A 25222-nucleotide genomic window follows, 5' to 3' on the forward strand; every position below is an offset into this window, starting at 1 on the left:
TGATAACCTGTGTAGAAAAAAATACAGAAGGCTGAAATATGAGAATGTTGATTAGTACAGAACAAATATATCTTAAGCTATGCATGTTAGAATAGTTGCCCAATTTTATAAAACTTAAGTATTCCATACATAACCAGCAGCAGGAAGTTCTTCCTTGTCTTCAGAAAATATACTTCTATTCATTAAGGAGAAAAATGGTGGAATGAATTTCAGGAGTGTGTATTTTCAAAGACAGCAGAAGGTGTTGAATCTTTATTATGTGTCTCAGGGAAAACCTCTCTGCAGACCATCTGGAATTTCCTAAAAAGGAAACATTAATCTAATTTCACCTGATGACAGCAGGATTTGTTTTCTGTTTTCATATGCTTTATATTAGGACTTGTAACTGGAAAAAGCCAATGGTCTGTGGATCAAAAGACAATCATAGTATTGATACTGTGTGGCTTAATACTTAATGGATTTAAAGTTATTACTAAGGAATCCATGGCAGCTAGCAAAAGCACCTCAGGAAAAAGACAGATGTAAGAAGTTTTTTTTTTCCTCAGTTGACTTCCCATTCCACTTCAGTTATGGTTCACCACACCAGAAGTGTTGGGAGCACCTGCTACTACTGACCCCAGCACTTCACGGAAAGAACGGTCGGTGCTTTTCAGCTGGCTGGAGACAAGAGAAGTCCCTTGCTTACAAACTAGTGCCCCAGCAAGCAAGTTAACTAACAGCAAAAACCCCATATATGACCTGGTGTCACTTTGGAAACAGAAGCAGCTGTTTGTCCCCAGCTCTCCCATGAGAAATGTCTGCAAGTGACTCTGCAAACTCTCCTTGCTGCACACACCAGTCCATGGTGTCCCAGCTGCAAAATCACTGAGGTCAAGCTGTGCACAGTTCTTGTGCACCACCAACACTGTCTTGTGCTCTGCCCTGGCCTTACATTATCCTTACACTTGCAAAATAGTCACATATGGCCCAGGCTGCTGGGAGTTCAGTACTTTACTGATTATTGTCCTGGGATGAGAGTTTGGAACAGGAGTCACAGGTGCCTTCAGAATTAGGTGTTAGTTTCTCAAGAATTGAGGGGAACTGTTTCAACAAAGTGTTGCAGCACAAGCTCTATTTTAGAAAACTTCTCGGCCTCAACTCTCCCTGAAGTACCAGCGTTCTTCAATCACCCCACTCTTCCTCCAAAAGTGGTGCTGCTGAGTTATAGAACTGCTGTAGGCTGCTCTGCAGTACTGCAAGATGTCATAAACTGCAAATCAACAGCCAAGACACTTTTAAATATTTAATTATAGGGCTCTACCTTAAAGCTTCCTTTCCAAGAAGTTACATGCTTTGCCCAGTGATTTGAGACAAAATTCTCCATTACTGTTTAAGAACACATGTAGATCGTAAATTACATTAATCTCTGGCTACTAACCCAGTCTGTACTATGACACCACTGCAGCTTCTCTGCACATGCCCCTGCCACAAGAGCTGGTTCTGGTGTAGTGGGCACACTCACATTAACTTTCATCTAGCTAGAAACAGGAGTAATATAGACTTGGAAGCACACACTTCATCACTGACTCTACAAACCTGCAGAAACCCTACATATATGTATATATATAATGTATATATTATATATATATTTATATATGTGTGTAAATATATGTATATGTATATGTATATATGTATATATGTATATATGTATATATGTATATATGTATATATGTATATATGTATATATGTATATATGTATATATGTATATATGTATATATGTATATATGAAGTTTGTGAACCCTCACTAGAACCTACAGTGCTCTGTTTGTATGACCATAAAACTGTATGCTAGCTGGATTAAACTTGGTGTGGTTATGCCCCATCATTTACTGAGTAAAGACACTGCAAGTGCTGACTCAATAGACTGATGCTGAAAGTGTTTCCCACACAACTTACACTCTTACTGCTGGCCCAAAAATATTTCAGCATGGCTGAAATGAACTTTCCATAGCAGGCTATAAAATACAATCAAAACAATCACAGAATGAAATCTGTTGTATTTTATATAATAAATAGGAACCTTGCCCAAACCTCATGTAAGGATATGGTTTTCACTCATATCCTGCAGCAGGGTTGTCCCTTTGTATGGTATTACAGAGCGTGGTTTGAAAATCATTTTCTATTACACTTGTGCATCTTTCCAGGAAAGTAACAACAGAGAATAAAAGGAGGTATTCACTTCACAGTCAAAACACACTGTTCCTTCCCTCTGGAACAACTCACAGGGCTGTAACACCTCTTGTATCTCTTACCCAACGAATGTGTAGGAAAGCAAGAAAGAGTGTAAAGAGCACTTGATCCTCAGGCGGTAATGCTTTCTAGCAGAATTCTCTTGCACTCCCATAAGGATGAGTTGTTTCTACAGACTGGGTTATTCTGCCCAGATCATTCTGACTGCTTTCACTATGTGATGTGATATATCTGATGTGATGTGGTGATCTGCTATCTGCCCCTGTTCCTGTTCACAGGATCAGCCAGCACTGAGCAATGGCTGGGCCGCTGACAGTATGTGATGATGAGTTTGGACAAGCAGTCAGTACAACTCAAAAGCACTATCTCCTTTTCAAATGTCACACTTCAGTGAAAAATCTGGGAACTGGAAAAAACACCCGGATACTATTAGATCTGATTACAAGAATTGAGGCAAAAATGTTATTCTCATCCTGAGGGAACTGCAAACCACCAAACCATCCTAAGTTAAGGAACACATACAAAGTCTTCTATTATGGTAATTTTCAATTGTGTTTCTTTTATTCTCAAGAATTTAAAAATCCTTAAAAGCAATTTTACAAATGAGACTCCCCAGTCTAGGTGCATGTATGTAAGACAGAAATGGCACAATGGCCTCAAAGCAGGGGCATTGTGTGCACTGCGGAAGGACAGCCACACCTAAGACAGAACCGGAAGCTCACTTCGTAGGATGCAGTGGTCCCACACAATAGCACTGGCACAGAAGGAGTAAATGACATCATTCATTTAAATTTCTGCTACCACAGAGGAAATCTAGGTATTCAGAAACTACATCTGACCAGAGCACCAAAATTAACAGCGATGAGAAACATCCCCAAGGGAATCAGTTATATTTATATATATAATCCAAAAGAGAAACACAGTTTTCATGTCACTTCAGGAAAAAAAAATCAGAAATTCTGTTTGAATTATTATTAAAGCCTTTGAAACCTAACAACAAAAATTCATGTTCATAAAAGGCATACATAGAAGGATGTCTTCTCCCTTTCCTCACACTACATATCTCATCCAAACACTGAGAAAACACTCATGCCCCAATCCCTTACATGACTGATTTAATTCATCAGTCTTTCAGCACCAACTTAACAGCTCTAGTGACAACAACTGTGCCAGGACTGCAGTTGTTAAGGAGATTCTGCAAAGGAACACTTGAAATTTTCTGAAGTTTTTAAGCATGCTTTTGAAGAATCTGTTCTTCATAAAGTCTAGTTCTTCCAAGTCACAGATTAATCTGTAAAGTGTAAAACTTCATTACAGAAATTGCAAAATTAAAGTTGTGACTGCAAGAGGTGGGGGCTGGCACCCTGGGGGAACAGCTCTATAGCTCTTCCCAGTGTCTGCCTTGTTCTCCAGGTCAGAAGATCATTCCCAAAGAGCAGCAGAATTCTGACCCTGCCTTCTGGAGTCACTCACAGAACTTCAGAGTAAAAAGGCATACCTTAAAAATGTCCTGTTACAAAAAGGGATGTGACCAGAGCGTTTTATGTCTGAAGTGGAGAATAAGGGAAAAAGGGAAAAGGGAATAGTGGGGGATAATGCTTTATCCTTTCCTGGACATGCATGTACACTTAAACATACTCCAACAGGTTCCCCGAACTGCGTCAGGTGACCTTTCTAAGGGTCTAACAATACGCAGTTATTTAGATCTCCACTTCATAAGGCAGCAAAGATTCCACCTTAAGATAATGAAATAACATTTTTCACTGCTCTTGGGAATATTTTCCATTTTCTCAGAGGTTTATTTTGACTTCTCCGTTTCACTGCTGTAGTTTACTAGTAAGTTCCAAGATATCTTCTTTGAGCTCAACTTCTAGATCCATGAACCCTGTTAAAACAAACACTTCCTAATGCAACCTCAGTGACATGGCTGACACCAATTTGAAATGAAAAAATAACCAGGGTATCTAGCAGAGTCAAAACAGCCTTAAAACAGCTTTGCAACAGCTTTAGCAGAAGGAAAAGCACAAAGGATTATGTGTAATTCCAAACAGTTTTGATTAAATTTGGAATCTAGTAGATGAATTGTGCTCTAGAAATTTTTAGGGCACAGAATTCACCTTCAGGCGAGGAAAGGCCAAGGATATATTCTTTAAATGTAATGAAACACAGAGAATTGAGGCACATTTACAAACCAATGGCACAGGACTTGTTAAAGAATAAGCAGGCAGAATAAAAATTATCATAGAAAGGATATCCTTGACCGTGAGTTCCAGTTCCATAGGCTTCCACCTAAATAATCCTGCTTAGACCCTGAATTCTGCAATTTCTTGAATACAAATTACCACAGGGGTCAGCAGGACCTGACACTAACACAAAGTACTACCACAGACCTATAGAGGACTGCTTAGATTTTATCCCAAGGTTATTTTCTTCCATAAGGAAAATAGTGTGAAAAAATGGTACCTTCTTATTCTAGGCACACATTCCTGTTTTTTGGTTTTTTTTTCATGATAGTGTTAAACACTTGAAGTACTTTAGGAACAAAAAATATAACCTTTTTTTTACTAAAACTCTGACAAATGGATGCTCTCCATTCCCACACAGTGGGACTGTATTCCCCTTTAGGCATCACCAAATAAACTTATTTGGTGCATTTCAGTGACAAAACACCGACCATGGTGTAACAGGGGGATTCAAGACTCAGTTTACAGTGCTTACATTGATAATTATGCTTTTGATTTGTAAATGGATCTAAGTGAGTATAGGAACTATTCAAACAGAAAACCTATGGAAGGGCCATTTTACCAAGACCTTTTTCTGACTGCAATTCCTAGGCACAAACATGCATAAAATTGCTTTCTTCCAAAATAGGAAAATGGGTCTCTTGGATTGTTGCTCATGAAGAGAAAAGGGGAGCAGAAATAGCTACATTTTTGTTCTGCTTAAAAATTAATGTAGCATGGAATTTAAATCCAAACCTGAGGCCTTTCAAAAATGGGCAGTAGTAACTGCCATAAGGATTAAATAAAAAAAAAATCACACAGAGCCCAGGGGCATTTTCATCTAGAAGTTATTACAGAACTGGATTTAACAATGAATTCCATTTGACTTTGAGTTAACTGTCTGAGCTGCAAGAATTGAGAGCTAGCAAGTATTGAGAGCTAACTTCTTCCTTGCATATATTGCATATTTTAAAATACAGGGAAAAAATGGTGATTTATTTCAGAGCCCTGATATTCTGGTTCCCACACAGCTGTCCAAGAACAGCCCTGATTACTCAGTGCCAGCTCTCCTTGTTTCCAGCTGCTAAATCCCATTAGAAGCAGCTAAAAATGCATTAAGCGCTTTCCTAACATTACTTTTCCGTATAATCAATTTTTGTAGTTGTCATATGGCTAAGAGACAGAAAAGCTGGATCAGCAATAAAATTAACTGCTTTGAGAGATGTGTTCAGCAAAGTTAGAACATACACAATCTTTGATTTCTAGGGTAATCAGGCACCTAATACCCATAAGGATTTTTTCTTTAGTTCTTGAGCACAGTCCTGGCTGTGCTCTGATTAATTGTGAAGTTTCAAGACCGATTAATTTCCCAGTCTCACAATCCTGCTCTCCAGCCTACAACTAGCTAAGGGTAGATGAAAAATTCTGAGTGTCTGCAATTTCTGTTGGAACACTCCTGCTTTGAAAGTGGGATAAAAGTCAGGCAATTGCGGGATTATGGTCCTCCATTAGTCTGTTGCAGAGAATTGCAGAGGAAAAGCATAATTTCCAAACAAAAACAAAGCACTGGCTGCTTCTGAAGTGAAAATGAGCCGTGGAGCCCACTTGTGTGAAGCCACAGTGGTTTGCCAGGACTCACTGGAGTTGTAGTACAAGGACTTTACAGAGGGGCACTGACAAAGTGACTCAGATGTTGATTTGAAAAATCTGGACCAACAATGACAGGATGAATTAAGACAGTAGCTGAAAAACAAAAAATGCTGAAGAAGCCAGGGCCAGCATGTGTTAAGTCAGGGCACAGAGACTGTCAGGTGCACAACATCAACAGCTGTACCAAGGGCTGTTTCTTACATTGTAAGTGAGACTGCATATAGCTATGGGAACTATTCTTTGGCATTAACAGCACACACTTTTATTTGGAAATTATGGATTTTTGCTGAGGAATATGCACTTCAGCATCTTGATAATAGTTCCAATCAGAGGATAAGAATCAAACTCTTTCAGATAAATGTATTGTTGCACCAAGATCCTGTTTACTTCCAGTTTTGCATCATGCCTCTCCAGAAATGTTAGTCAGGCTCGGCGTGTTTCCGATGTGGGGATTAGAATACAGGAATTCCTTAATTAACTTCACAGAACCTCTGACCCAGGAGCCGAGGCCTCTGCACAGGGAAGATGACGTGGAGAGTCAGTAATGGCAATACAAGACACATGTCCCCCCTGCACTTCCAATCCTCTAGCAGAGAGAGACAGAAGGTGGTTACAGGGCTCTGCATCTGCTCTCATCAGTATCAGTGCAATGGCATTTCTGTGGCTCTGAAACTGACAAAAAGACAAAAAAGGTAAAAAAAAGACAAAAAAATCTACACAAGACAGATGTTGTTTAAACAAAGAAAAATATCTAAACACACACACACACACACAAACCCTGAAGAACACAAATAACAGTCTTTATGATTTGTGAAAAGATGCTTTAAACCAGTTCATGCTGGCATACAAACCGAATGTAATCTCCAGGCCCAGCGTGCAGATGAAAAATCAGTGTACACCCACTAAACCATCTGCAAGGCTCTGCCTCAACAGGAAGATTTCAGCCTCCGTAGATGTCGATTAAAAGTTCACACTGGATCAATTCATATTAATCACAACAGCCCCGAGTCCATCCTGCGAGCAGAGGGACCAAAAATATTACTTGGACTGGCACAGGATCGTGAGACATTTGTGTAGGAGCACAGCACACTAGCGCTGTTCTGCTCGTAGATATTCTGTGCTATGTAAGAACAGATCGCCCATGGAGAGCATGGAGTCCCTTCACTGGAGACACCCCAGCACCGTCTGGACACAGCCCCGAGCCCTGCCTGAGCCGAGGGGCCGGGCCAGATGACCCTGTGCTGATCCTGACACATTCCGTGACCCTGCCGTAACCACCGTGCGCACGCAGCGCGCCGCTGCCGGCAACACTCAGACAGCAACACCTCAGCTCCGGTCACCGCCCCGCCACGCTCGGGCTTCTCTAGAGGGGACGAGGGTCCCCATTCACCCGCAGCACGCAGCACTGTGTCCTGCCCCGGCTAGGGGGGAGCTTGGTTTGAAGGCGCTGAGGCTCCCCCGGCTGCCGGGACAGGAGGGACAGGAGGAGGGACAGAGAAAGGAGCCCCGGCGCGGAGCCCCCTCACGCCGGGTGGCCCCGCCCCCCGGGGCTGGCTCCGCCCCCGGCCCCGCCTTCCCCGCTCGTTGCCGCGCGCCTTCGCGCCCCGGCTCCCTCCCTCAGCCCCGCTGCTTCCTCCGCCAAGTCTCGCGAGAGCCGTGCGGGCCGGCGCGCGCGGGCCGCGCCATGTCGGATGCCGTTGGGCGCAGCCGGGGCCCCGCCCCGCCCGGCGGCCCCAGCGCCCCGCACTGAGCCCGGAAGCGCTTCCCGGCCGCGCTCCGCCCGGCACCGCTCCGCTCCCCGCTCCGCTCCGCACCCCGCTCCGCCCGGGACCCCGCGCCCGCCCGCCGCCGGGCCACGCGCCTCGCCCTCCTCTCCCCTTCCTCAGCAGGAGCGGGGGGGCCCCCGCAGCGGGGCCCGGGGCAGAGCCGGGGGGCGGGAATGCAGCCGCCGGAGCCGCAGCCGCAGCCGGAGCCGAGCCCGCAGCGCAGCACGGTGAGGGAGAGCTGTGGGGCGGGAGTGTGGGGGCGGGCAGGAGCTGTGGGGGCGGTGAGGGGGGCTCGGTGACACCCCCGTCCCGCCGGGCTGTGGGTGTCCCCCTGCGGCCGGGCCGGGGGACGCGGGCGGGCTGCCCCGGCAGCGGGGGCTGTCCTGCCCTGCGTGGGCCCGGGTGTGGTGACGGGAGGCGGCTCGTGTTGATCCCGGCTCCTGTTTTGCTGCCGCACTCCCACGCACCGAGCAGGGAAAACTTTGGTCTTTTGTTTTTGGAGCCCTTTGCGGAGCGAGGCGGGCGGAGTGCCCGGGGATCCCGTGCGGGTGTCCCCTGAGCGGGGCTGTGCTGTCTGCTGGGCCACTGGTGCCGCTCTCGCTGCGTAAAAATAAATTAATTAATAAAAAACAAATGGATTCACAGGTAAACGCTGCCACTGCCCCTTGGACGTGACTGCAGCGCGATGCTGCTGCTGCTGCTGTGCCTTGGCTCTAGAAATAGGAGGCCCCCAAAGGTAGCAAGGCCTTGGCTGTGCTCTGTCCAGTCTTGGCTTCAGGTCGGGTTTGAGATCTTATCGACTGCTTCTTTTGGCTCTGAGGAAGATCAACTCGATTTTCATTTTAGTTGATTTTTTTTAAAACGTAAGTGGATATGGTGGATGGATGCAGCCCTTATTTATACTGTTCAGTGTTAGTGTAGGACTGTGCAGTCGCTGTGCTTTTCCCCTTGTTCAAACATGACTTGTAACATGATATTGGCCGTTGTTTCCCTGGCTTTGGCAAGGAGAAAACAAGGAGAGGAAAGACAATTGCTTAGATGGTTTGGGAGTATCTGTACTTCAGATTTTGGTAGAGATTCCCTGTGTCCAAAAAAACGGAATGGCGTAGATATGCCACGCTTGGAAAGTGATGGAAAAACTTACAGTGAGACACTGTGTTCAGGTAAACATGCATATGACTGTTATGGGAGGTCTCAATGCTAACAGGTTTGAAGACATTATTCTTCAATTCTAAATAAATCTTGAGAGTGATCAGGTCAACCTATCCAGCTGATGTGTCAATTTGTGTTTGTTATTTTTAGTGGTGGTGTTTACTGTGACAAAATTGAGTACTGTTTCTTTATGGGCTTATGTTCTCTAGCAGGTCCACCTGATCACTAATATTTCCAGAGGACTTAGTATAACAGAGCTCTTAAAACTTCCAGGTAAAGCTTGCCTGGTCAAAGGCCAGTCACTGTTCTGGTAACTTTAATTTTGTTTTCTAGCTCTGCAAGAAAAGCAATACCTTCTTCTGCTCCTCCTTAAGTATATCTGCAGTTAACATATTTCATGTAAAAAGAAGAAATGTTAAATTCATTTCCTCTTTGTAGAGAGAGAGGAACAGGATTCTTAAAAATAAAGTATTTCACAACATTTGTTAAAGCTTGCACTTTGTCCTGCTTTGTGAATGGTGTCTGTTGACAGCAGCAATCTGAAGAGTGCCTTAACAACCTGTATTAATGTACATATAGACTGTCTCTGTTCATGAAATTACCAACATACCAAATTTTGCACACATTAGTAAAGAATAAAATCAGCATTTAAGCTTTCCTTTAATCCTGAATCATTTGGTTTAAACACAGGTAGCCAGATAAGTATGATGTATTCTTCTTATGAAATTATACTTTTATGGTGTATTTTTTTCATCTTGTGTCATAACCTTTACATATAATGATGTCAGGTAAATGTAGTTAGGGTATTGTGAGATCTGTGTCCATTCTTGTTTCATGAGTCTCATTGAGGCTCGTTTTTCATCTTGAGGAAGACTAGATAAGTTGACTGGGTATTGTGAAAACATATCTGACTTTCAGCCAGCTTTGGTGATGTCTGTGCTGGTGTCTCTCTGTTGGTTGCAGAGTAAAAGGAAATCCTAATGGAAAAAGACTGCTTTGAAGTCATCCAGGAGAGTACATTGATGTGATTCTTTGGGTTATCCAATGGTAACTCTCCTCTGTCCCCTCTCAGGAATTATGTAGGGCTTTAATGAAGTTTGTGGTTGCACTGGTCTATAGAGGCTTTCTCCTGATTTCAAACCCGTGATGATTCATTTTATATGTATTTGTAAACAGCATAAGTAGCCTCAAAGTGTGGCCTGCAAAAGTATTCTTGATTAGGGCAAGAGTTACATTGATATGTACTGCAGTTCATAATAAATAGGAAACCTAAGATGTTTTATTGAATTCTTTTTCAAAGCACTTTGTCTTCAACTGGGAAGATTTTCAAATCCCTACATTCACGGCTTCAGTGTTTCAACAAAATCACCAACACAAGCAAAAGCCTTTGATTTACCCTTTTGACACCAAAGGTATTTTAGTGATGATCGAGTCATTGAGTAAATGATCAAATCTAGTAAATTTTTGGTAACGTCAAGTCTAAGTGTGTGCTTAGTCATCCAACTCAACTATGCTATGACACATTCTGCTCTGGGAGCATCTGTGATGCTGCTGTTCCCTCTGCTGTGAGCTGAAGTAGGTGCAGTGCCTCTGTGCTCACACATAAGCACAAGTAAAGTGTAACTGAAGGTGTTTGCACTGGAAGTTATTTTTGTTATGTGGTGTGGTTAAAAGGCAGGTGAAAAACAGTGTGAAACTGAGAGGCTTCATTCAGAGCCCGAAACATTACCACAAGCACCTTTTGGGCTACTTTTGACTGCATGGTAGGTGGTAGAAATATCTGTGACTTGTGGTTTTGCAGTATCTTTTCCTGTCGCTGTCTACTCAAACAGAAAAATTAAGCCGAACTGAAAAATGTTGGTGCTACCTAGTACAGTAAACTGATATTAGGGATTTACTTTCAAATCTCTGGCAAGTTTTCGATTATTATAGATTGGGTTTTTTTCCAGGTTGGAACACTTGGTTTTCTCTATAGTACAGTTTTTCTTTAGGCTTATTTCTGTATAGGCATAGTAGACTAAAATACTGTCCAAAAGGCAATATTGACTGTCTTGTGAGAGATTGAGAACAGCTTTGCAGAAGTTGAATGTGTGGTGATATCACAGTGCCAGTTCTCACGTGTGAAACTCTCTCCGTAAATGGAAAGATGAGTTTTGAAATACTTGTTTAGACTCGCATGTGCAAATGTTGAAGGTGTTGGTTGAAAACACTGCTATAATAGGTTCTTGTCGTCTGCCAAACCTTAAAGTGTCAAAGTTGTCCTTTGAAAGGCTTTCAAGGCAATGTGCTCCTAATATTTAAGCAAAATGCTCTCTTCAGCTCCAGGTGATAGTGTGGGTGGTTCTGTGGTACTGAATATCTATGCTGGGTGTCTCCTGTTCTGTGTGAGGAGCGTGGTTGGTCAGCAACTTCTGTGCTTTGTCAGTCATTGTTTAAGAAGTGGCACTGTGGTATTGGTATCCAGGAGACTCATGTGCACAACTTTCAGAAAAAACATCACTAGGGCGTTTTCATTGACTTGAAAGCTGAAATACATGTCACAAAATTCAGTATGTAATACCATGAGACAATGCCACAGCATTGCTGCTGCAATTCAAGTTGTGCAGTGAGTTCTTATTGTTTTGTATTTTTCTTGTTAATTTCTTCTTTTCAAAGATTAATTATACCAGGTAGATCACAATGTCTGTCTCAGCTTAATGTCACAGTGGAAGTAACATTTCAATATTCATTGATTACTATGTTGAATGTTTCTCCCTTTTCCAGTATTGTTTTAAAATAGCCAGCATAGCACTACAGAGTAAAAATGAAAAATGCCATCTCTGCTGAGGTTATATACAGGTTTGTGTTTTTAAGAAGTATTAGTCCTTCAGTTTCTGGTGGGCTTTATTTTATTAAGGGCCTGAGTTCAAAGCAGTGGTATTTTAAAAGCAGTGAATTACCAGGTTTTGTCCTAATCTGGCTCTTTTGTAAGGAAAATTACTGCTTTTTTCAGAGAGTTGTGTAAAGCATGAGGCTTTTTAAGCAAATAGCCAAGTCACAAAGAGAGAGAGAGAGGAGGGAGGTCATTCTGCTGTGGTAGTGTTGAGCAGCCTGGCTGTCACAGCTTGCTGGTGGAGCATTAAGAGTGTTTTCTGGAAAACACCTTTCAGCAGATTCTATTCAGTCTTGTTACACACTCAAAATACTTTCATTCAAATGAAATTGCATGTCTGCTACAGTGTACATGAATTGAAAAGTGGATCAATTTATGTGAAATCATGGTTGATCTGGGGACACATGGAGAGTTTTTAGAAAAAGAAATCCTCTTACTATCAGTATTTGTCTTGGATGTTGTGGCAGGAAAACTTGAACGATTTAATAAAGTGCATTCAGTATTGACTGTTTCTTACCAGACTTGGTAAAAAGAACCACAGCAGTGCTGGTATTTTAATCTTGTTGCAGCTTTATGCTAAAGCATTTTTCCATTCCTTGGTTATATTCTGAGGTGATTTGTCCCAAAGTCTCATCTGTTTGAACAACTCTTCCTGGTTTGCAGTGTCACAGCTGCATTAGAAGTTGGCTGGCAAAAGGCTTTGCTCGTTCTGTGTATGTTATTTGTCACATTGGTATAAATCCTCAAGTGTAATTTTGTGCCTTCAGTGGGGAGTTTGTATACTTTGGCTTGACTCAAGATGTGGGCATTTTTTCCTAGCACTTGAAAGAGTTACAGATTTGTTTTGTTCTTTCATGTTGGGCATTGGATCAATAATAGTTGATGAATAGGAGATGGTTGGGTTTTGTTGCCTTTTTTTTTTTAACCTAGATATTCTGCAAGTTATGAAAGAAATATAGAACTTGGCTTTCACGTGGTTGTTCTTAAAGATCAGCTTGCAGAAATAGTAAGCCAGGTGCCAGGCTGTTGCAGAGCATTGCATTAAAGTGTATCTGCCTTTTTTTTTCTTGAAATTCTTATGTTTATCTTGAAGGAATAGTAATTCTTGCTGTAATCCTGCTAATGTTGGATCAACAATTATGTGTCTAGATAAGACAGAGTGTTAATTTGATGCAATTTCTCTGTTGCTTCATATTTGCTAAAAAATATTAATAGGTTAAATTTCTACTAGCAAGCATTACAGCAAATAACATCTTATCACTGCTGATTTGAATGTGTTAAAAATTTTAAGTTATTTTCTGGGTATTCTGCTAAAAAGTCACTGTATGTTCTTTCCTGATAAAAATCAAATTTTAGCTGCTGGGTGATCTGGACATTTGCAAATGTGACTTCAGTAATTGGTGAGTAAGTGTTGTAGCTGAGTTCAGAACACTTACACAAAATTACACTTTAAAACTTTTGTCAGTGCTTTTGTACGTTATCATGGATTTTTTTCATCTCATTGGTAAGTTTCAAATGGACAGCACAGGGGAACAGGTATTTTAGTCTTTTATCTACGCTTTGTTTCCTGCTGTTTGGGCAGCATCATGAAAGTGTGGCTATAAAAATTTGCATGCTGTTCCAACTTCATGAGCATCAATGTTTTATACAGGTGTTTCACAGCAAATCTCAGTGTTGGGCTGAATGCTTCATGCATTGTGAGTAAGAACTTTGAGTAATTGCTCAGGAATATGTCTGCAGTTTTGTACTTTCTCCTGCTCTTACACTGAAGCTGTTACTTTTCAGTGTGTACTGGTTTTGGTAGCAAGCAGTGACAGTAAGAATTACCCCTGTCCACATCCAGCTGCTTTCTGTGTTGGTTTGAGTTCATTGGTATTTTCTAGAACAAATGTTTTTTAATTATTGTTTTCTTGCAATATCCAAATTAAAGGAAGAGTGGTCAGACAGGGAAGAGAGAGTTTGTACCACATCTGTTACAGCTGAATTAAGTTCATAAATGGCAGAATGCAGGTTCTCTTAAATGAAATTTGCCTCTTTGCTTTTGAAACCCAGCCTCTAGATGGTTTAAATGCTTCTTTTTCTTTAAAGAAAGTTTCAAGTCAAATAAATGTTCTACCTGCCAATCCCTTTCAAGATTTGAGAGTTGAGGTAAATGAGGCTGAAGATGGCCTTGGGCCTAAGAGAGACCTGAGTAAGATCAGCTATTTTTGTCTGTCTTTAGAAATTATGATTTACTGTATTAAAAAAAAAAAAAGAGAGCGAAAGAGTCAAAAATCACTTAAGTGTTGAAATAAAGTTCCTTGATCTAGGAGTAAGGGGTCTGTAAGAGGGAAGTGGCTTCTGTAGAGGACAACTTGAAGTATTCTAAAGAGGAGAATCCTCTCAGCAACTGTGCAGCAGGTCTTGATGTTCTTAGTTCTGTCAGGTGGGTGACATCTTTCTGTAGTAATGTGGACACTGAGGCATCTTCAGTGATCTCTGTAGTTGTTACTCATGGAGGCACTAGTACCAACAACACAGACGTTTCTGGTACTGCGATAAACAGTACTTCTATTTCTGTAGGAACACTCAGTCACTTGAAAGCTGCTTTGCCTTAACTGAGAGGTTTTTTTTCTGTAAAAGTTGTAGCAAAAATTTATGACACTTCTCCTAAGAGCATATGTTACCCAAGATGTGATCAAGGCATGGAGGCTTGTGCTGCTTGGTTCTTATCTGTACCGTTCAGTTCTTGGGTTTTGATTTCACAAATCCCAGTGCAGTTTGTTCTCATGTCTGTCTGTTATGGAGAGGTTGAAACACAGCAGTGGTGGACTGGTGTCTCCAGTCTGATGAGAGGAGATGGAAGAAGAGCTCCTACTTCTCTTAGCTTTTAAGAAATCCATATCTTCTGAAAGAGAGATTCTGCTCACCCTCCTGGTGGTTGGATGAGGTGGAGAATACTTCTTGTTGCCAGTCCTGGGCTCAGTGAAGCTGTGGTCCCTGTGGGGGGGACTTGATGGCTCAGAGAACTTGCTGAAGGGGGAGTGGTGTTGGGGAGCTGGCAGGAAAGGATCAAAAGAAGTCTGCTTCTCTTCTGTGAATTGAGTTTTAGAAAGACCCCCCCCAAAGCAAGCAGTCCTTATGGGCTTTCCCCCCCACCACTGAATCCTGTTAAAATCAATACCATTGTTTTGTCCTGCTTCCGTAAAGAAGTTTAAAGAATGAGATTCTAAAGTCTCTAAATGTCTTGTTTTTTGAAAATTTTGAAAGGTAAAGCTTTTGTGAGTGCTGGAAGAAGAGGAAAATAAATCTATTTAAGTGTTAGAATTTCTATGATTCAGGTGAGAGGAAAGTAGTTATGACATTGACATTTTGATATGCTTCTTATGTTTTGATTATGTGCTAGAACACAGATTGCAGAAAGAACAGATGTGTCTTATGGGAGAACTTGTGTCCTTGTGACAGTAGCAGAGTTCAGAAAGTGCTACTTTCTGAACTTTTTTGCCACTGTTGGTTGTAGTGCCATGAGTAAAAATGGCTGACTTTCACAGGCTTATGTAAGCTGCACTCATTTTTAAAGTTAAACTATTTATGGTACAGGCTTGTTATTCTCCAGAAAATGAACACTCTACATACTTAAGGGGGATGCATTTAGACTTGCTTAGGGCTTTCTTTTGTCTGCTTTTCTGAGTTTAGTTTAGTTTTGTTTTTTTCACTGTAGTTGGTTTTATGGGGGTTGAGGGTGCTGTTTGTTTTGTTTTCCCAGCAAGTCTATGGTGTACTTAGACTTGTAGGGAAAGTTATTTCTGTGTATAGTAGAATTTGTGAGTTATGTAAGCATATTGCATAATCATAAATAGTCTTAATTTTTATTAAAATATAATAAAAGTCAAGCAAGAAGAAAAACTTGATGCTTGGGGTAATTTGTTCAGTACTGCTAATGATCCCATATTCTGTACTATGAGCATCTTAGTTGTTTGGTTATCTGACAGCATGTACAGTGTGGCAGAATGCCACTAGAAGACTATCCATTAGACAGATACTCTACCAAAAAAAAGGATTTTTTTGTTATATTCAGAAAGTATTTTGGTGATTATTTGAATAATGCATTTAAAAAAAAAAAGCAGTTTAACAGCTGTATTACATCTGTAGTAAGTGGTATTTAATTTGGGTTCCTTTAATGGTTAATGATTTTACTAGCTGTGAAAAAAGACTGCTTAAACATTGAATGAGTTTGCTAAGGTGCAAACCTCAAGGTTGAATTCTAATAGGTTTTTATTATACATATATTCAAGTACATCAAATTTGTGTTAGTTTTATTAAATACTCAAAGATGAGTAACTTCTGACTATATTACTGTGATTGTAAGCCTTTCTGCAGAATAACTTTTCAGGAGGGATCTGTGAGGATTGCAAACTAGTGTGCTTTAATTCTCATATGGTGCTGGATTAAATTCAATCAGTTCTATGTATCTCAAAACTCTAACATTTTTCAATCACAATATTCGTATTTTGTATAGCTTGCCCTGGCTTTTGGATTATTTTCTCAGTTCTCTGCTTTGTATTTGCTAACCCTGAAATTCATAACTAATCTGGTTTGATAGCTTTATTTTTCCTGTGGTGAAGGCTAAGAACTTTTCCCAGTTCTTCCAAATAAAAAAGAAAATGAAGATTCAGGAAGGCAGGTTTTCAGAAAGTTGAGAACAATCAACTCCAAGGCTTAGGTTTCTGGCTTGCTTGAATATAGATCATCTGGATTTCAAGGAGATGCTGTTTTTTCTATCATTTAACATGGAAAATAAGACTTCTACAAATCTTGGGTGTTTTCAGTGTCTAAATCCCTGGGTAAGGTGTGACCAACCAGTTATATTGGTTGCAACCAGAACTGTTGGTTGCATAGTTACTTGCAACTATGAGGCTCCTGTGAGTAACAGGAAAACTGCTAAATGGAATCAGAGTTATGCTTTGGACTGTGACTTGGACTAGTAAGTTTTTGTACCTTACCTGAAGGAAGAGTCTGCTCTGAGATCTTCGTGGTCAGATCTCATCCTGACACTTTGGTCTAACACTTCTTTCTCTCTCACCCTGTCTGCTTCTGTCTCAGAGTTTTGTCTCTGTCTATGACACAAGACATTGGGGGGGTTTGAGGGCAGTCAGGGAGCTGATCCAGTTTGTGAGTATTTAGTGTTTGTAAATCAAAGTTTAGCATTAGTGATGTCCACGTCACTGTTTGGTCTCTAAATTTGCGGTAGTGTGTTGGGAGGAGCAAGCATTGAAAGGAAAGGAGAAGCAAATTCTTTCTTCAGAATTATTGTGTTGTTACTGGTTTGAAGTGATTATGAAACAGCCAGATGAGACTTCCTTTGTGACAATTTCTCTTGAGGAAGCAACCAGAGTGTGTGCTATTGGAGAGCATTTTATGATGATAAATATTTCCCTAGACAAAGATTCCCACCCCTACCACCACCCCAGCTTATTTCCCAGAAGTTAAAGGGCTTCTGTGCCTAATACTCACTTATTTAAAATTTTTAATGTTTTTTCAGTATTCAACAGCAGTATCAAACCACTTCTTTTTGCTGGGATTGCTGTTTCCTTGGTGTTTTCAATTGTGACTCTGTATGTTAGACCAAAAAAAAAGATTAACTTGGATGTTCAGTATTGCTTTTCCATTGTAACTGCATGTTTCTGTGCCTCTGCATAGAAGGGAATTGGATTGCAGCCCCCATGTTCCCAGTTAAGGTTTGTAAGAAGCTTGGTATTTGAGTGTGGTATGTTTGTAATTTTTGGTGTGGTTTTTTTTTCTTCTGTTAATTATTTTGCACTTTCAATGTTTTAGAATTATTTTTTTCTGGAAGTAACATTCAGTAGCATCTTAGTAGTTCTAATATTCCAGAATTCACTGTAAGTTGTCTTTCCTGACTTCCAGACCAGTCTAGGATATGTTTGTTACATAGTCTTCATTAGAGATATGTTTGTTTTATGCTATTAATTTAAAAACTGCTTTAAAAATGTAAAATACATTTGGCAGTGCCATTTTATTTAGGTAGAAGCTAAGGTATTTAGCTTTTATTTAGGTAAAAGTTGTATGAAGAATTTTGTAAATTAGGAACACATACTTTTGATTTCTAGTAATGAGATTTCCTTCAAATATTCTGTTCTTATTTGAAAACAATAATTTGAATTTTAGAAGTTGCTTTTTGTAATATATAATGCAGATTGAGAATTTGTAACGGAATTTTATAATGCTTATATGATTTTTTCATGATGTCATTGAAAGTTTCAATAAAATTAATAATAAGTAGAAGATTAATACTACAGTGTTTGAACCTGTGACTTAATTGTACACCAATTTGGGGTTTTTTATGTGTTTCTATTTATTCTGGACTTGATTCAGTTGAATTGAGCATGTATAACTACAGAAGGAATGTCATTACTCTTACACATACTTGGAAATATGTTATTATTAAGGCACTTTCTCGTTAGGCTGTTTTGTCTGTGGACTGTGTGCAGTTCATTAACTTTTCAAATACATAGAAAGTTGTTCTTATCAAAGTGAATGGTTGGGTGTGGAAATCTGACAAATAATCAAAGTAATAGAGATTGTGTACTTGAGGAAGTATGCATGTTGATTGTGTGTTGTCTTCTGCAAATATTTAAATTTGTGTGAAATTTACTTTTAATCAATTTGAAAATTATCTTACTATTACAAAATAGTAAGATATTTGAATTAAGAGTAACTCCATAGGCTAAACTGTGCAGAATGGAGAATTAGTGGGTGTTGAGTATCCAAAATCTTGTGTGCTCCCTGACTGGAGCCCTTCTTGGAAGGTGGCTGAAACAGAGAATCGGTAAGGTTGGATGAGATGGTATTACAATGTAAATCTGGTAACTGGAGAATCTTTTGATTGTGGTTCTCAAGTAAATATTGTTAAAAAAGAAAAGATTTCATCATTTTTCAGCCAACAAAACCCCCAAACTTTAAATAGTACTGAGTTTGGCTCACCATAATGGAAAGCTGGTGGTGTGCAAGAGTCATGAAAATAAGCATCAATAATCATTGTATTGTCTGGGGTTTTTTAAAGCATGAATTCCCTTTGTTTTTAAAGCTGATGCTGAATCAAAGAATATGCTTCTCTGAGGTACCTAATTACTTAATTTGCATATTTCTCCAGCAGTTAGAAGGAAGATAAAATCTGCATATGATTTATAGTCAGACTTAACAGGTCTGTTGTGGTATTGCTCAGCTCATCTGGCCATTCACACACTGAATGTGTAGCATTGCTTCCCATCCTGTGGGGGAGGAATGACTCAGAACAAAATCAAATAAGGCTTGTGCTTAAGCAGCACTAAAAATGTCAAAGGTTCTCATCTCCTTACTTCTCCTGTCTCTCCTCTCAAAGCAGAGACAACACAAAGCTTACACTTGAGTCTGGGTGGTGTAAATGCTTAGAGCTGAGTTTGTTTGCAGTAATGTTGTGAGGGTTCTGGAGGAGTCATTGGGCTGTTTGGTGAAGCAGAGGGTGTGACTACTTGTCTATGATTTTGGAATCAAGGCATCAGATTACAATGTTATTTTAATACATTTTTGCTTTCAGCTGGTTAGGTTTTGGTTGGTTTTTTTAAATTCAGAAATGTACAAATCTCTCACTTTGTGCTCCTTTGTCCCGGGCTGGCATTTTGTGTCACTTACTGGCCTCAGCGGAATGCTCTGGTGGCAGTTGTGCTTGGCTGGCCAGGGGGAGACAGCAAGTTATTTTAAACTTCAAATTTTTCTACTGTGTAGCCTCCTGTTGTATAGAAGACTGCATTGTATTTGTGGGAAGATACGACCTTGATATTTTTTCTTAGTTTTCCCCTCTGTGTTTTCTGTACATGATGCCCCTCTAAGACTCAAGGGAGTTAAAGGAGAAGACTGGTTTGAAAAGGTTGAAATTCTTAGTTACTAATTGGAGAGCTGGGCATGCTCCACATTGTTGCTTTCTACAAACCATATGGACACTCCTACTTCTTAACAGTAAAGAAGCTGGGAGATTGGTTAAAGAACTAAATACCACATCTCTTCTTTTACTTCGGTATCTAAGCAAAGGAAACCACTGTGGCATATCAGGTAAAAGAAATGTTTTTTGTGTTCTTGTAGTGCATCTGAGACACTCAAATTGTTGGGTGGGTGTCAGTTCCAATCTTTTGTTCTGATGGAGGTGAAGAGCCCTGAGCACAGCACAAGTACCAGAGCAAGCTCAGTGTGGTGTAGAGAATGTTTTAACTGTTCTTTACCTATTGCTTTACTGAGTTACCCACAAAACTCCATATATCCTTAAAGAAGAGAGGGGTCTGTTAAAACAAAGAAGGACGTGGATTTTGGAGGCTGCACCTACCTTGAACTGCTGGTCAGCATCTTTTTGGTTTTGAGAAGTGAAATAATCCAAACCTCTTTAAGAGTAGAATGAGTTAGTAACTATTTTAGGTTGAAGCTGCCTTTGAGCCCTAATGGTTTTTCTTTTTCTTCTAAAGCTGGATTATGAGGATAGCTTCCTAAAAGGGAAATGAAATCAGTGCAGTTCATCCTACCAACCATAATGGAGTACAGTAAGGCAGGTCAGCGTGGAAATGATTTGGCTTTAGAGAGATGCCGATTGCTTAAAGTGTTTAACTTGCATGTGTAACTTATATTTGGAAGGATACTTGTCATGTAGAATAAAAATAAGGTATTGTAAAAATACATTGAAATGATACCCTTGAAATTGTGAATAGGAACTTTTGTGAAAGGGTGAAATGCTTTGAAGAGTCAAGTACTACTTATTCCTGAAAGTCCCAGAAGGTGGGTCTCATTCATTTTGTCTCATATTCAGATTAATACTTTTTTGTTCAGTATCTCTACCTGATGCAAGTGACATTAGCTGTAACTTCACCATCAGCGAGCTGTGCAGTGTCAGCTGTGGAAAGACTGCCTGGTAGTCAAGGACCTCTTTCCCTCTACTTTGCATACCACAAGGCTGATCCTATAAAGCCACAGGGTTGTTCAGCATGTTCTTTCTATAGGTTGCAGTCACAGGTTCTGTGAAAGAGCATCCAGCTCCATCATCACAAAATTGGCCTTTTGTACTTAGCTCTATGTAAAAAGTTACACATGCTCCAGCCAGGAATTGTGTTAATCTCATCACTTGGATTTGAAATTTTCTGGCCTGGTGTCAGACCAACAAAAATAAACAAATGTTATGACTGATGACCTGGATACTGCCAAACTGCCTTTGCGGGCAGTGTCGTTGAGTTGAGTAACCATGGTGTCCAGACTGCAAACACAGCTTTGGTTAACCTACCAAAGTCATGGCTTAGCCTTGGAGAGAGAGCTGATGTGTGGGTTTTAGGAGGAATTTGTGCTTCTATGTAACTACTGCTGATAATAATTAGTTAATCTTCCAATTTGATTTTAGAAAAATAAGGAAATTAGAATAAATGTTAGAAAAAAGTCAGCTTAAAATTGTACCCAGGGTGCACAGAAGAGCATGAAAGTTATTTGATAGTATAAAGACTGCTGCATTATTAGAATAGAATATTCTAGCCATAGGTATTGATTGTTTTTTCAAATATACAGGCTTTGGATACTACATTGAGTTGGGAACAGAAGAATTTACCAAGTAGCTATTAGATTTTGAATTTGGCAGAAGCAATAAATACAAGAAAAATAAATAATAAAAATATATTAACAAGCATGTATACGCAAACACACACACATATAAATATAGTGAAAAGGTGTCACTGCCCATGGCAGTAGGTTTGGATTTAGGTAATCTTTAAAATCCCTTCTGACCCAACCAATTCTGTGACTCTACCAGAGATTAGTTTTGTTCACAAAAAGGTTTAATGTAGGTGGCTGCAATTTTTCAGCTGTTATCTGTAGTTTCTCAGGTGTTAAACCCACCTGGTTTGGAGCTCTCTGTAGGAAGAGAATACTCTAAAGCTTTCAGTGAGTAAAGATACTGGATATTCTTCAAGGTCTGAAGGTGTACAAGAATTTTGGCAGGAATGCATTTTAGGATGAACAACTGTGTTCATATTGTAGTCTTTCCATTATCTCTTTTGGCTTATCCTGTTTCTGGCCAAGATGATAGAACAAATGAATCTGAAATAATATTGAGACTTCCTTATAGAGATTTGGTATTCAAGCAATTTCATAGACAGGACAGCTACAGCTTTATCTGAGTGTTGATTGTTTAAATACTACCTTACATACCAATGCTTCTTCCTGCAACAAATGTAACATATGGAAAGAGGGGAAACACCTTTCCTTTCACCAGACCTTTTTTTTTTTTTTTTTTTTTGTATCCCCATTAGTATTTTTTAATAGACAGTGCTGAAGTTAGTGTAGAAAGAAAGCATTTCAGAATGTCTGCATCCTGTAGTATCTAAGGCACATCTCCCCAGAAAGTCCATTTGGGGCTAAGATGAGATAAAATAATGTTAATAGAAGATGATTGTGGTTTGATGTTGCAGAAACAACATTGATGTTTTTGTTAGAAACAACAATCTAATTTTAAGGCATTCTTCCCTCTCTGCCCCAAAAGCAAAAAGAAAAAAAAGATGTAAAAGCATAATCTAGGGTATATATGATATCTGTATGTATACATATATAGCTCATACACATACATGTCTGTATGTATTTATGTTGTTGGCTGATAATTCTTTATTTTACGATATTGGGCACAGCAGCTCCTGACTATGGCACATGGTCGAGCACCTTTACGTGTACAGGTGTGATCATGGATAACCTTATTGTGTCAATATGTTATATTGCAGTAAACCTAAGTAACATCAATATAATGTGGTGTGTAACCTCTTTATGTGCCTGTCTTGCAACAGTTCCATGAGCAGCTATTCATGCCAAGACTTGTCAGAAGATACCACGGAATCAGCAAGGTCCGTGTTAGATCTCCTTATGTTAACAAGTTCTTCTGGAATGGTAGAAAAGACAGGCATGCTGCGTAACTTATAGCAATTATTCATGTCAAAGAAATTTACACAGTCAGGCCACCAAAGTTTAATTCTAAACTTTAAAAATGAAAGTTGATGTTTTCTGCTGTAGTGAATATTGTTCATGTTTTTCTATGTTGTTCTGTATTGACTCCTGTAGTTCATTGTTTTTTTCTCTATCCGCTTTCTCCCTTTTTGTTTCTTACTTTTTGTTCCTGTTTATATGTGCTTGTCTGCTTTCCTCCTCAGTTTCATGTGTGAAGAGTCATGTTCTCCATCAGTTTGTTTTTGCTGGGGGTCCTGAAAGGTGGTTCTGGCATCCCCTCACTCCACTCCTTTCCAGTCTAGGGTTTTTCCTCTAGTTTCAATGGCCAAAGTGAGGAGAGGCTGGTGGTCACCAGGCCAGAGAGTGTTCAATGTTGTGCTTCCCAATATAACTTTCTCCTTTCTGAACTGGCCATATTGAGTGTAGAAATGTAGGGAATCAAGTGTGCAGGCAGTCTGTAATTGATGTTGCTTTTTGCAGGGTTGTCACTTATATGGGCTGCTAATAAACTTACACAGGTCACTTCACTTGAAATTAGTGGTAATTACAGTCTCTCCTGTTTCTGCAGGAAAAGGAATACTTTTACTTTATGGTGTAAATATACTTTGTGATCATTTTCTCAATGATGCAGAAAAATGTAAATGTGTAAGACAAGGTGTATTACAAAAATTGTCTGTATCCTGTGAAGCTTTTTCATATATGCAGTTATCAACAAAGTAGAAAGCTTTGATTCAGTGTATTGAATATAGTGTTTTCAAGATTTGTCATAGAAAAACTAATCAGAGACTTAACAGAGAAACTGTACTGGTCTGTTTATTTTAAACTGTTGTTTGCAGCACTACTATGGCGAGCCATCCCAAAAGTCTTACAGGTATTTCAGAAGCAGGAAACCTGATATTTACACAGTTGACTTAGAACTTTTGTCCTCTTCTTTATGCCTTGATAGTTGCTTAATTCTAATACTTCAAGTTTTAATTCAAATAGATGTCATTTTCTGTGGTAGCATAAGCGATTAGATTTTATTTTTCAGGTTTTGTTATTATAACTCATCCTATTGCTGGATCGCAGCATGATTGACTAAGTGAATTTAAATTTTGTAGTTATTGCACATCTTCAGCTCATTCTGAGAGGATGGCCAAGCTTTTTCCATGAAATTGTTTTCTGAGCCACCCAAGTAAAAACTGGTTAAAAGTTCAAATAGTATAGCCCTGAATGTGTGAAGTGCATTGGTGTGCCTTTTATAGAAGTATCTGCAGGCTCAGACAATCAGCATGATTGTGTTGCTTTTACTCTGCAAATGGAGCCTCTTTCCGATTTATTGATTATAATTCATTTGTTTAGAGCTGTCATTTTTAATAGGGAGAAGCCCAAGTCAAAGTGAAAAAGTAAAGAAAAGTGAGGGGCACATTTAGGCTAATTTTGTGACTAGCCATTGAAACATGTAACAGCTGATTTATGAGTGTAGATAACACCAAAATTTTACAAGTTCAGTGTGAGTAATCCAAGTTTGGTGGATTGGTTGTTTGGATTTTTTAAAAATTATTTGTCTCTTGAGACTTTTTGCAGCTTCTGGCTTTAGTGAATTCTTACTGGTCTGAAGTCCTGCAAAAGTACTTGCAGTGTTTCATTTTGTAGAAGTGTCTTGTGGAAAGTCTTGTGTTTTGACTTGTAAATATACCTTAGGAACAAAGCCTGTTACGAATGTTTCACAGGTAATTTCAGTACATCGCAATAAATTTGTCATGTAGGAGTTAATGCTGTGAATCACCTTGTGTAGGAGCTACTAAACATCTCAGCCTGGAACTGAGAATATTGAATATTGAATTCCTGGTCAAGATTCAGACTGGTGCTCTGCAGATGACTCAGTATCAATAGCAATATTTGGAGACATTGCTTCTTTGAGAAGTTTTAATCTCAGACTTCTAAGAAGGACGCTCACTTTCTCAAACAGATTGTGTATGAAACGATAGTCCAGTACTTTTGCACTTTGTTAGCTCAGTTCTCTCCTGTATAAACCTCAGCTTCTAGTAGTTGCTAAACTTGGAAATATGAATAGCAGACTGTACTTAAAAATTAAGAAAAAGCTGAAGTTTGTGATCCATGGATTTACAGTAGACCTTCTCCAGTGCTTTGTACTATATACTCAGTTTCACATTTTCTTGTATCCTTTCTGGCTCATTTTGATTCCCAGAATAGGATATCACTACCAAAAACTTTTTGCATCATCATAAAACTGCTTTTATCAGGGCCAGCACAGAAGTTGATGAATTAGGAAATCTGACAGTGTACTGTTCCCTGCAGGATTTTTCCCAGCCTCAGCCTCATTTCAAATGTTCAG

At 39.7% G+C, this 25222-nt stretch overlaps 1 protein-coding gene and 1 long non-coding RNA gene across 6 annotated transcripts in view; one reads left to right on the forward strand and one right to left on the reverse strand.

The window, feature by feature from the left end:
* Positions 1-5801: 5801 nt before the first annotated feature.
* On the reverse strand, positions 5802-7691 carry LOC135293351 (uncharacterized). Its single transcript, XR_010355434.1, has 2 exons — positions 6954-7691; positions 5802-6774 (listed from the first exon to the last, which is right to left on the reverse strand). It is a non-coding gene; the product is annotated as an uncharacterized LOC135293351 (long non-coding RNA).
* Positions 7692-7755: 64 nt separating this feature from the next.
* Positions 7756-25222, forward strand: part of TAB3 (TGF-beta activated kinase 1 (MAP3K7) binding protein 3) — a 43864-nt gene continuing 26397 nt past the window's right edge. For 2 of the 5 annotated variants that reach the window (XM_064407403.1, XM_064407404.1), the window contains exon 1: positions 7757-8095. The gene's annotated coding sequence lies outside the window, so the exon portion shown is untranslated. Of the gene's footprint in view, positions 8096-25222 lie in introns of all 5 variants that reach the window. The other 3 variants (XM_064407402.1, XM_064407405.1, XR_010355433.1) reach the window with 2 other exon arrangements.

This window comes from Passer domesticus, chromosome 2, assembly GCF_036417665.1.
Source record: "Passer domesticus isolate bPasDom1 chromosome 2, bPasDom1.hap1, whole genome shotgun sequence".
NCBI lineage: Eukaryota > Metazoa > Chordata > Aves > Passeriformes > Passeridae > Passer > Passer domesticus.